The sequence below is a fragment of the Pan troglodytes genome, chromosome 9 (assembly GCF_028858775.2).
Source record: "Pan troglodytes isolate AG18354 chromosome 9, NHGRI_mPanTro3-v2.0_pri, whole genome shotgun sequence".
Classification (NCBI taxonomy): Eukaryota; Metazoa; Chordata; class Mammalia; order Primates; family Hominidae; genus Pan; species Pan troglodytes.
In genome coordinates, this window is record NC_072407.2 from 52596844 (window position 1) to 52610063 (window position 13220).

At 35.1% G+C, this 13220-nt stretch overlaps 1 pseudogene; it reads left to right on the plus strand.

The window, feature by feature from the left end:
• Nucleotides 1–1428: 1428 nt before the first annotated feature.
• On the plus strand, nt 1429–4071 carry LOC107967333 (olfactory receptor 4A8-like; annotated as a pseudogene).
• The last annotated feature ends 9149 nt before the right edge of the window (nt 4072–13220 follow it).

Genomic DNA, 13220 nt, shown 5'->3' on the forward strand with positions numbered 1-13220 from the left:
GCAAATCAAAACCACAATGAGATACCATCTCTTACCAGTTAGAATGTTGATCATTAAAAAGTCAGGAAACAACAGGTGCTGGAGAGGATGTGGAGAAATAGAAACACTTTTACAGTGTTGGTGGGACTGTAAACTAGTTCAAGCATTGTAGAAGACAGTGTGGCAATTCCTCAGGGATCTAAAAGTAGAAATACCATTTGATCCCGCCATTGCATTACTGGGTATATACCCAAAGCATTATAAACCATGCTGCTATAAAGCCACATGCACACGTATGTTTATTGTGGCACTATTCACAATAGCAAAGACTTGGAACAAACCCAAATGTGCAATGATGACAGACTGGATTAAGAAAATGTAGCAGATATACACCATGGAATACTTTGCAGTCATAAAAAAGAATGAGTTCATGTCCTTTGTAGGGACATGGATGAAACTGGAAACCATCATTCTCAGCAAACTATCACAAGGACAAAAAACCAAACACCGCATGTTGTTACTCATAGGTGGGAATTGAACAATGGAACACTTGAACACAGGAAGGGGACCATCACACACCGGGGTCTGTTGTGGGGTGGTGGCATGGGGGAGGGATAGCATTAGGGGATATACCTAATGTAAATGACAAGTTAATGGGTGCAGCACACTAACATGGCACATGCATACATATGTAACAAACCTGCATGTTGTGCACATGTACCCTAGAACTTAGAGTATAATAAAAATATATATAATAAAAAATAAATAAATAGTTTTATAAAACTGTGTGAAATACAATATTATAGAGGTTTTTGTTATTATGGAATTTTATCTTTAGAAAATATCATGTTTTAGGCAACTCTGTTAAATCACTGTTTTTTTCTATTAAAATATTAAATTAGTAGTTTGCATTGAAAGCCTAGTGATGCTTTTAGTTTTTAAAGTATAATTTTTTTTTTGAGATGGAGTCTTGGTCTGTCTCCCAGCCTGGAGTGCAATGGTGTGATCTCACCTCATTGCAACCTCTGTCTCCCAGGTTCACATGATTCTCCTGCCTCGGCTTCCCGAGTAGCTGGGATTACAGATGCCCACCACCATGCCCAGCTAACCTTTGTATTCCTAGTAGAAATGGGGTTTCACCATGTTGGCCAGGGTGGTCTTGAACTCCTGATCTCAAGTGATCCACCCACCTTGGCCTCCCAAAGTGCTGGGATTACAGACATGAGCCACTGCGCCTGGCCTAAAGTATAATATTTTTAGTTACTTAAACTGTAGAGGGTAGTTCACATACCCTATTTTTTATAAGTAAACGTTTAAATTGTCAAAAGGATAATCCTGTCGAAATCTAGTTTTATGATGTAAGAGGGAAAAGGCACTAAATATTACTGCAAGTAAGGTGAAAAAAACCAGAATTGGCTATAGACTACATTATTCTCTTGTGTTCTTCAGCAGGTGTGTCTCTATCAGTCTATTGCTTCAACAATGCCAGAACTCTGAAATCATCTGGAAGTGGTAATATGATGGTTCATATGGAGTGTTCATCACAGCTGGCTTCTGGAGACAGCTCAAACTCTCTCTGCACACGTCCTCTTCCACTGCCAGATATATGTAAATGGAATCATCCTATCTACATTTGAGGTTCAGTAATTCTGCAGTTTTCCTCAGCAGCGCATAATTGAAAGTTTGGGGTTGTATCTCTACTTGTCCCACTGTTATCTGTAATTTAAGTTTGTCCTTAACCATCAGATCTAGAGACTTTGAGAAACAATGTGTTTTTTTTTCTTTTGAAGTATCTTTTTTTTTTTTTTTAATACTAGGATGTTCTGTGTTTGTTAAGGCTACCTCCGAAAGCCTCCTGGGTCACCCCAGAGACCTATAGGATGTTGCACTTTCTGTATTTTGTCACTAAAAGGAATCTTTCTGAAGAACATTTTAAAAGAATACAGCCTCACTTAACTATCCCATTAATCTTATCGCTTGTGAAAACTCATTTATTAATTACAGTTTCCTTGTTTTTCATTTTAGCCTTCTTTTCATTTCCTGAGCTCTTTCTTATGGTGGGTCCAACTTTTTCACTGTAATTCTGCTTGCTTATCATCAAGGTACATTTGGCCACAGGTAAAATTACTATTCATATAATTAAATCATTAATTTATAAGGCATACAATTTTATTATGTGCCCCCAAAAGGTTTTCCTGAATTATAGGTATCTTATCCTTTTTTTTCCTGGAGTATGTCTGTAAATCTTTTCAAGTTGACAAAGATCTGCATGATTTGTTCTGATCCTATATTAACAATGTAGCATTCAAGAACACTAATTATAGCTATCATTTATTGAGCACTTACCAGGTGCCAGCCAGTGTTCCAGGCATTTTACTTTGTTTTAATAAAACAACAACTCTAAGAGGTAAGGACTATTGGGATCTCCATTCTAAAAATGATGAAAGTAAGGGGCAGGGAGTGTTAGTAAATGACCCAAAGTCTCATAAAAAACGGTGAACCTGAGTGAGATAGTTCAGAAGATGTTATTCATGGTGCTACCCAGATCATATTATAAAGATAGCACAAGTACAAACACAAAGGACTAAATCTATGTCAACTTATTTATTTAGAGTTGCTTACCACCACCAGAGAGTGTTTCTTGAGACCAAGAACCTGTTGCCTATTTATCATAGCTGATTTCTGTGCCCAGAAAAATGTTTTTAATAAGAAGTTATGAAATGTATGAATGGCTGTTGGGACTTTAATTATTCTTCTATATAGAATATTCACTAAACTTAGTGGTAGAAATCTTAACCTCTGTCTGAATCTAAAATGTTTGAGGAGAAGTAGGATTGTCAAGGAAAAAGGGGCTCTTTGATGAGGAACTCAAATTTGAGTTCCTAAATGTTTGTTGTGTGTAAATCTCTATTCAGGATACAACAACGAAGACATGCTCTGTGACACAATCGATGTAATCATATTCCTGTTCACTATTTCATTACAGGTCCTGTTCTCCTGAGCTCTCACCTCTGATACAAGCCTGAAAAAAGAGTAAATGAGACAAAATAACAGTATTACAGAATATGTCTTCCTGGGCTTCTCTCAGGATCCTGATGTGCAAAATGCATTATTTGTCATGTTTTTACTCACATACATTGTGTCAGTGGTGGGAAACCTATTCATTGTCATGACTATTATTGCGAGCCCTTCCTTGTGCTCCCCAATGTACTTCTTCCTCACCTGCCTGTCATTTATAGAGGCTGTGTATTCCACCACCATTTCTCCTGTATTGATTGTCGACTTCCTCTGTGATAAAAAGACTATTTCCTTCTGAGCTTGCATGGGCCAGCTGTTTATAGACCACTTGTTTGGTGGTGCAGAGGTCTTTCTTCTGGTGATGATGGCCTGGGATCGCTACATGGCCATCTGTAAGCCACTGCACTATTTGACCATCATGAATCAACAGGTTTGCATCCTTCTGTTTGTGGTGGCCATGACTGGAGGTTTTGTGCATTCTGTGTTTCAAATTGTTGTTGTATACTGTCTCCCTTTCTGTGGCCCGAATGCCATTGACCATTTTTACTGTGATATGTACCCATTATTGGAACTGGCATACACTGACACCTACTTTATAGGTCTCACTGTGGTTTTCAATGGTGGAGCAATCTGTATGATCACCTTCACCCTTCTACTAATCTCATATAGGGTCATCCTAAACTCCCTTAAAACTTACAGTCAGGAAAGGAGGCATAAAGCCCTGTCTACCTGCAACTCCCACATTACCGTGGTTGTCCTGTTTTTTGTTCCCTGTATTTTCATGTATGTTAGACCTGTTTCAAACTTTTCTATTGATAAATTCCTCACTGTGTTTTATTCAGTTATCACACCCATGTTGAATCCTTTTATATACGCGTTGAGAAATTCAGAGATGAGAACTGCTATAGAAAAACTCTTTGGTACAATGAGCTATAATTAGGATAAGAGTTTTCCTCCTCATATATATAAGGATGTATGTAGACAAGGTCTTCTCAGTGAAATTTCAGACTTCTAAGGGTAATTCAAGGATCCCAATGTGGGAAGACAGGATTTAGATGCTCCGAACTCAATTAATAAATCATCCCATCATGACATCTGTTTGAAGCTCAAGATCTCAACCTCTGTATTCAGACTGAGAGTAGATGTGGCTCCTTGGGTGCAGGTCCTGTTTTGCAAATTTTAAATTTTGGATTTTCCCTATTACACATCTGTTGAGACAGAGTATTTCTTCCATATGCCTAGCATAGAATGGAGAAAGGGAAGAATAGGTAATTAACATAGATGCTCCCATTCAAAAGGGAAGGCTATCCTGCTTCCTTCAGTGTAATTTAGTTAAAGACTTTTGAGAAGTGTCTGTTCATGTCCTTAGCCCACTTTTTGATGGGGTTGTTTGTTTTTTTCTTGTAAATTTGTTTGAGTTCATTGTAGATTCTGGATATTAGCCCTTTGTCAGATGAGTATGTTACGAAAATTTTCTCCCATTTTGTAGGTTGCCTGTTCACTCTGATGGTAGTTTCTTTTGCTGTGCAGAAGCTCTTTAGTTTAATGAGATCCCATTTGTCAATTTTGGCTTTTGTTGCCATTGCTTTTGGTGTTTTAGACATGAAGTCCTTGCCCATGTCTATGTCCTGAATGGTAATGCCTAGGTTTTCTTCTAGGGTTTTTATGGTTTTAGGTCTAACATGTAAGTCTTTAATCCATCTTGAATTGACATGAACAGACACTTCTCAAAAGAAGACTTTTATGCAGCCAAAAAACACATGAAAAAATGCTCACCATCACTGGCCATCAGAGAAATGCAAATCAAAACCACAATGAGATACCATCTCACACCAGTTAGAATGGCAATCATTAAAAAGTCAGGAAACAACAAGTGCTGGAGAGGATGTGGAGAAATAGGAACACTTTTACACTGTTGGTAGGACTGTAAACTAGTTCAACCATTGTGGAAGTCAGTGTCGCAATTCCTCAGGGATCTAGAACTAGAAATACCATTTGACCCAGCCATCCTATTACTGGGTATATACCCAAAGGACTATAAATCATGCTGCTATAAAGACACATGCACACGTATGTTTATTGTGGCATTATTCACAATAGCAAAGACTTGGAACCAACCCAAATGTCCAATAATGATAGACTGGATTAAGAAAATGTGGCACATATACACTATGGAATACTATACAGCCATAGAAAATGATGAGTTCATGTGCTTTGTAGAGACATGGATGAAATTGGAAATCATCATTCTCAGTAAACTATCGCAAGAACAAAAAACCAAACACTGCATATTCTCACTCATAGGTGGGAATTGAACAATGGGAACACATGGATACAGGAAGGGGAACATCACACTCTGGGGTCTGTTGTGGGGTGGGTGGAGGGGGGAGGGATGATATTGGGAGATATACCTAATGCTAGATGACGAGTTGTTGGGTGCAGCGCACCAGCATGGCAAATGTATACATATGTAACTAACCTGCACATTGTGCACATGTACCCTAAAACTTAAAGTATAATAATAAATAAATAAATTAATTAATTAAAAAAAGACTTTGTGGAATATACAAGCACCATATTCACAGATATATTTGAAACTGGCCCTTCTCAGACTTGAGCTGAAACTTTATGAGCAGTCAGAAAATACTTTCAAGAATCTTAGAATTATGTTTGTCTAGTTTTAAGTACTTATGAAGCACATCATTAAATTTTTCTTAAGTCTTTTTATAGAGTCTTAACATCCACAAGTTTGAAATGACTTATTTTGATGACCTTTCTTCCTTTTAGAGTTCTTAGATTTTTGCAGAGATTTGAAAGGGAGGTCATTTTTATCTTTGAAACCAGCATGTTCTGGCTCTTTTATGTTTTTTGTAAATTCTCTCTGAATATATAACAGTTAGTCTTATCAGTTTTTTTTAAATCTATGACTTATTATAAGATATAATGCTATAAGAAACAGCTGTAACTTTCAATATTCTATTTGGAAATTTTAGCCAAATCCACCTATTCACTTAAGTACTTTTTTATTGTTTTCATTACTATAGGTGACAGAATTACTAAATTTTTTTCACCCCTAGATAGCACCTCACTTTTTTCACAACCTCCAGAACAGTTACGTCTGTATTTTCAGCCTTTACTTACAATATCCTGGAGGCCCCTATTTTTGGGTACTAAAGCCAGTTTCATACACTTTAAATTGTTGTTATGGAAGCACCACACCTTGAGGTGCCATTTTTTATTCTTGTCCTGTCTTCATGTATGGTGCAGAGCTCCACAGTTAACAACCATCATTTTATTTTATCTCAAAATTTTGTGAGTCAGAATTCAGGAAGTTGTTGGTGGGTATTTCTTCTGTTTGTGTGGTGAGGACTGAAGTCACTGTTTTATTTAGCTGATAACTGAGTTTTACATAAACTCAGGATAACTTAATTCACATTTGTATCATATTGGGAGGGATGACAGTAAGAAATGCACTCAGTCTCTCTTCCTATCCATTTAGATGAAGGACCACAAGATAACTCCAGATAATAGTCAAGCTTTTTATATGGTACTCGGAGATCCAAGTGGTAGAAAGTAGATGGGTACAGCCAGTTAAGCGCTATGTCCAGAGTGGCACCATGTCAGTCGCGTCATAATCTATTTGTCATAGTGTTCATATGACCACCCAAATTTGAGGTTTTACAGAAATAGAAGATATCCCTTGATGGAGAAGTAGCAGGGTCACTTTGTGGAGCAGCATGCAGAACAATTGTCTAAATCTCAAAAAGAGCATATTGGAGTTTTATTCATTTTAAGTTGGATCCATAAATTATCTTGTACTAACAACTTCTTAACAATATTGGATTTTCTAGTTCCTGAATACAGTATATCTGTTAGGTATTTTAAATGTTTATTTTTGAAGAGTTTCATAGTTTTTATTCGTGTAATGATCTCTCTTATCTATTCTTAAGTATTTACATTTTCAGATTTCATCACAAATTTTCAATTTTTAAAAAATTCCCATTGTCATTTTTGCTAGTGTATATAAAGTAAATTGAATTTTTTATTTGGCATCTGAGTGCTATAAACCTGCTAAATTTACTTCTTAATCCTACAAAGTTATTCTTTCGGGTTTTCTGAAACACTGTAAACCTGCTAAATTTACTTCTTAATCCTACAAAGTTATTCTTTAGGGTTTTCTGACACACTATCATGTTATCTACAAGTAAGGTAGCTCATTACCTGGAAATAGATAGGGGTGATTCAGTTTCTTTTTGTGTCAATTTTAGAAGGTTATTCTTTCCCTACATTTTACCTAATTCATCTAAGCTGTCAAATTAATTGAAATAATGTATTTCATAACAATCATTTTGTAACCTATTGAATTTAAAGGATCTATGTTCCCTGTATTTTCATGTATGTTAGACCTGTTTCAAACTTTCCTATTGTTTGATATTATTTGTTTTATGAGTTCTGATATTGGTAATTTGAATTTCTCTCTTTTCTTTTGATCACTCTTACTATCAATTTATCAGTTTCATAATAAAAGTACCAACACTTGGCTATTTTCATTTTCTCTATTTCATGTTTCCCTTTTTACTGGTTTTGATCTTATGTTTATGTCCTTTCATTTAATTACATTGGCTTTTATTTACTCTTCTTGTTCTAGCTTCTTAAGGTGAAGGCTCAGATGGCTGCTTGTAAACATTTATTTTAAATGTAAACTTTTATAGTATACATGTTACTGTAAGTACAGTTTTGATCACACCTCACGCATTTTGATGTTTTTGTTATTGCTGATTTCTAAATATTTGCTTAATTCCATTATACTTTTTTCTTTGATTCTTAGGGTCACTAAATACTTATTGGCATGATTCCCAATATTTGAAGCATATTCCAGATATATTTATGAGTTATTTATTTATTCATAGCAAATTATTTCAAAACTTATTGATTCAAACAATTTGTACTCATTCTTAATTTCTGTTGTTCAGGTAATTAAGGATGGTTTAGCAGGTTGTCATGCTTCAAGGTCTCTCACAAAACTGTAATCAAGGTGCTAGTTGGGACTACCATCCCATATAAAAGCTTGTTTGTGGAAGAATCCACTTCCACACTGGTATTGAGAATTAGGTCCTATTATTTTATTAGTTCTTCATCATGGAATCATAATTTAAACCACAGTATCTTTGATCATGTCTGATAGTTCTTTGGAATTAAACATAAGTTTGTGCATATTTTAGCACCTACCAGAAAGACAGCATAGCACTTACAGACATGTTCTTTGAATTTTAGCAGTAATACATATTACATTTGGGGTGGATGAATTTAATCCATTTATTAGGTAAGTTGAAAATGGCCAACTTTTAGTGTAGCCTGTCATGTGATAAAACTTTAGCTGGTTTGGATAGGTATTTATGGGACTCTTTATCTCAGGCTCTTATGATATAAAGATCCAATATTTAACTAAACATATAATGAGATGAAGGTGTCAATGGAGCCAATAGTAAGCCAAGTCATGGAAATAAAAATGGAAGCCCTTAAATACTGCTCCCTTTTTGGCAAATAAAAATTTCTTTATTATAGACACAGTTATTGAATTTATATTGGAATGTAAGTAAAAAATTGAGTTAATGGATGTATTAGTCCGTTTTCACACTGCTGATAATGAGATACCCAAGACTGGGAAGAAAAAGAGGTTTAATTAGACTTACAGTTCGACAGGGCTGGGAAGCCTCAGAATCATGGTGGGAGGTGAAAGCCACTTCTTACACGGTGGTGGCAAGATAAAAATGAGGAAGATATAATTCAAGTTGAGATTTGGGTGGGGACACAGCCAAACCATATAAATGGAGTACTGATTATTGTCATTATATCTTATACAGGTACAGGTCTTGATCAAAAGCCTGCCATCTAACTAAAACTGCAGCACTATGATTACCTATTTTTCCAAGAACCAGAATGTCATCTTCCATTCTTAGGATCTCTGCCTCTGAGCCTCAGGGCTTCTTGGGCACGGACTTTCTAACAGGAAGGGTAAGGCCCTCCTTACCGGGAATGTTTTTAGAGAAGAGAACATGGGACTGGTTCTCCTTTCATTCTGGCTGAAATATTACTTGCCTTACCTAAATATTTCATAATGTGAAACTCATAATTTATTATTCAGTTTACTTTAAAATTATTATTTTCATATTACAGGCATTTCACATTACTTATCATTTAGCTACTCTTCCTTAGCCAGAACCAAGTCTTTTCCTCTAGGGATTTTGTAAGAAAAAAGTATACAGAGAGGTTATTTCATTTGAAGTTGTTCCAAATATTCTAATTAACTAATCTATAATGATCTTACTGTCTCTCTGTAAAATATTGTTGATGTAAAAGAAGTCATAGACTGTGTTTACACACATAAGTGGCAGAATTATTTTTCTGATAGAACAACCCAGGAGATATCAAAAAAGTTAAATTTCTGCCCAAGGTAGGATATGTCTTCAGTTGGTATCTAGTCCTCTAGGTGTAACATTTTCTTGTAATATCTACCATTGCTTGTAAAAATGAGTGAAAGTTCTCAATTTCCTGGGATGAGATTGGAGAGATATAGAGACATGCTTTTACTTAGGAAAGAAGTGGTCTTAGGGATATGCTAGTTGAATGACTGAAAGACTGAAGAATTAGGCTTCCCCTGTATTGTCCTTTTTAGGTACAAAGCTTAATAGCTGGGGGCATGAATGTTATCATATATCCTCAATCACAGCAAAGTACTTATGGTTGCTTCACCATAAGTGAGAAAACTTTCAAGTAACAAATTTTAGTGTTGATACTTCTGTCATATAATAAAGGTCTGGTCCAGGTTAATTTCTACTAATTAGGTCAACTTTTACATAGTCAAACAGAGACAGTGTCTTTGTTTTTCTATGAAGAAATTTTCCAGCAAATTTGCCAAATGAGAAAAAAATGTTCCTAATTACATGTATGATAAGTAAACCAATAGATGTATAATCTTAGATTATAGGATATTATTTTTATATGATATATTAATAAAGGTGTACATTTACTTTCAGATATATTTGATTAGAGAACTTAAAATTCTGGATCATGTCAAGTGTATTAGGGTGTAAAGGAACAAATGCTTGTTATGTTCTAGAAGCATAATTATATAGGGTTTTACTTGTGAATCGAAAAATTATTTCAGCAAAGACACTGATAGATATATATGATCAGGAAGTTATCTAGTCTACTGTCATTTAAATAGATTTATAAAACTGTGACTGTGAAATATAATATTATAGAGTTTTTCATTATTATGGAACTTTTTCTTTTGAAAGTGGCATGTCCTTAGGAAAGTATACTAAATCAGTTTTTCTAGAAAAATGTTAACTTAGCAGTTTACGTTGAAAGCCTAGTAATGCTATGTTTCAGCATTTAAAGTATTATGTTTGGATGATTTAAACCATAAAGGATAGTTTTCATACTCTATTTTTATAAGTAAACATTTGTATTGACAAATATAATTTTCCTGTTGAATCTAGTTTTGATAATGAAAGCCCTTTTTCTTTCATTTTCTACCATTTAGCTCTCTCTCTGATGATGGGTCCAACTTTTCTACTCTAATTCTCCAGGATTTTGTCAAGATACATTCCATCATAGATGAAATCACAACTCATACGTAATTATATAGATAATACCTAAGACATACAATTATATTGTGTCCCCAAATGAAAGGGGGGAAAAGCATGAAACCTTGCAGCAAGTAAGGCATAAAAAAAACCAGAATTGGCTATAGACTACATTATTCCCTTGTGTTCTTTAGGAGGTGTCTCTATCAGTCTATATCTTCAACAATGACAGAACTTTGGAATCAGCTGGAAGTGGTAATGTGAATGAGACATATGGAATGGTCATCACAGCTGGCTTCTAGAGGCAGCTCAAACTCTCTGCACATGTCAACTTCCACTGCCAGATCTATGTAAGTGGAATCATCTTGTCTACATTTGAGTTTTAATAATTCTGCCATTTTCCTCAGCAGTGAATAATCAGAAAGTTTGGGTTTCTATGTCTCCTTGTCCCATTGTTCTCTGTAATTTAAGTTTGTCCTTAGCCATCAGATCTAGAGGCTTTGAGAAATCAATGTGTTTTGTTTTTCTTCTGTGTTTTCTTTTCTTTTGTTTACCAGGATTTGGTCTGTGTTTGTTTGGCTACCCCAAGAAGCCTCCTGAGTCTCCCCAGAGACCCACAGCAGATTGTGCTTCCAGTATTTCCTCACTAAAAAAAAATTCTGAAGACTTTTAGAATACTAGCTTTATTATCACATTAATCTTAATGTTTTTACTACCTGTGGATATTAAATTATTTACTGTAATTACTCTGTTTTCTGATTTGAGCCCTTTTTCTTTCATTTTCTACCATTTAGCTCTCTCTCTCATGATGGATCCAACTTTTCTACTCTAATTCTCCAGGATTTTGTCAAGATACATTCCATCATAGATGAAATCACAACTCATACGTAATTATATAGATAATACCTAAGACATACAATTATATTGTGTCCCCAAAAGCTTTTCCTGAATTATATGTGTCTTCTTTTTTTTTTGGATTGTGTCTATATATCTTTTCAAATTGACAAAGATGCAGATGATTTGTTTTGATCCAATGTTCACAGTGGAGCATTCAGGAACACGAGTTTTAGCTATTTTTATTGAGCCTTTACCCGGTACCAGCCAGTGTTCTAGGCACTTTATTTTGTTGTAATAAAATAACTCTAGATGTTTTAAATGAAAGTGAGGCATAGAGAAGTTTAGTAAGTGTCCCAAAGTCACATAATAAGTGGTAAAGCTGGGGTTGTAGCAGAGGCAGTGTGGCTTTGGTGTCCATATTATTCATCACATGGTGCCCTTTCTCTCCATGGATTTCTTGGATCTTAAATAGGCACATATTGAGTGGCAAACTTTTAGTCATAATTTACTCACTCTAACCATGAAATATCTACCACTGAGTGCCATTATTCATGTAACAATTATGAACTTGGAAATTGCTATTTAATTATAAATATATGAAAAATGAAAACAAGTCTGCAGAATAGAATAAGCAAGAGGTGCACTAACAGTTTCGTAGATGGTTGACTAGAAAGGATGCTCAGTTCATCTAATTTAATAACATTGTTTTCCAATGAGCAAATGAAGACAGTCTTGTAAATGCATTCAGAAAATGACTCAAATTCATATCATATTACAGTGAAGGTGGAATTTCTCTTTGAGTATGCTTTTTTTGGAATCTGGACACTAAGGTTCTATTTTTGAGTACTCTTGATATCTAAATAGTGTTATAAATAAAACCATGTCCCACTGTTCGGCTCCTCTTTGTACAATGTCTGTTTTCTCCTCTCTCACTATCTAGTTCACCTGAAGAATTCAGAAACAATACTCACAGCTAATGTGGCAGTTGGTGATAGTCATCAGTTTTCTTGAGTTCCAAATTAGTTGCTGAAAATCAGGATATTATATGTAAATGTGATAAAAATTTGTGGAATAGGTAAGGATAAGATGCAGAGATGTATAGCTTCTTATAAGGCAACAGAGGGTCAGACCAAGTAATTGCTAGAGGGAATAATGTGATAGATAATATTTTACTATTTATACAAGTCAATGTCCAGTCTCTTGACATTTAATGAGATATTCATAAAGACTGAACATCTTTCGAGGCACGAAGGACTGAATGTGTAACTGCGGAATGCCATAGTACTGAGTGAGATATTTCAGAAGATGTTATTTTTGATGTTACACAGATCATAAAGATACCACAACTACAAACTCAAAGCACTGAATATACACCAGTTTATTTATTTAGAGTCTATTACCACCACGAGAAAGTAACTTTCTTGAGACCAGTATTCTGTTGCCTATTCATCATCGCTGACTTCCATGCCAAGAAATATGTTTTAAATAAGGAGTTATGAAATATATGAACGGCTATTGGGCCTTTAACTCTTGTTCTGTACAGAATATTCACAAAAACTTAGAGGCAGAAGCTGTTACCTATAGGCTGAAACTAAAATCTTTGAGGAGATAAGAAACTCAGTGGAGACTTACAAAATGTTTGTCGTGTGTGTAAATCACTATTGAGGATACAACGATGAAGACGTGCTCTGTGACATCATGGATGTATTCATATTCCTGTTCACTATTTCATTACAGGTCCTGTTCTCCTGAGCTCTCAACACTGATACAAGCCTTAGAGAAGAGTAAAGGGGA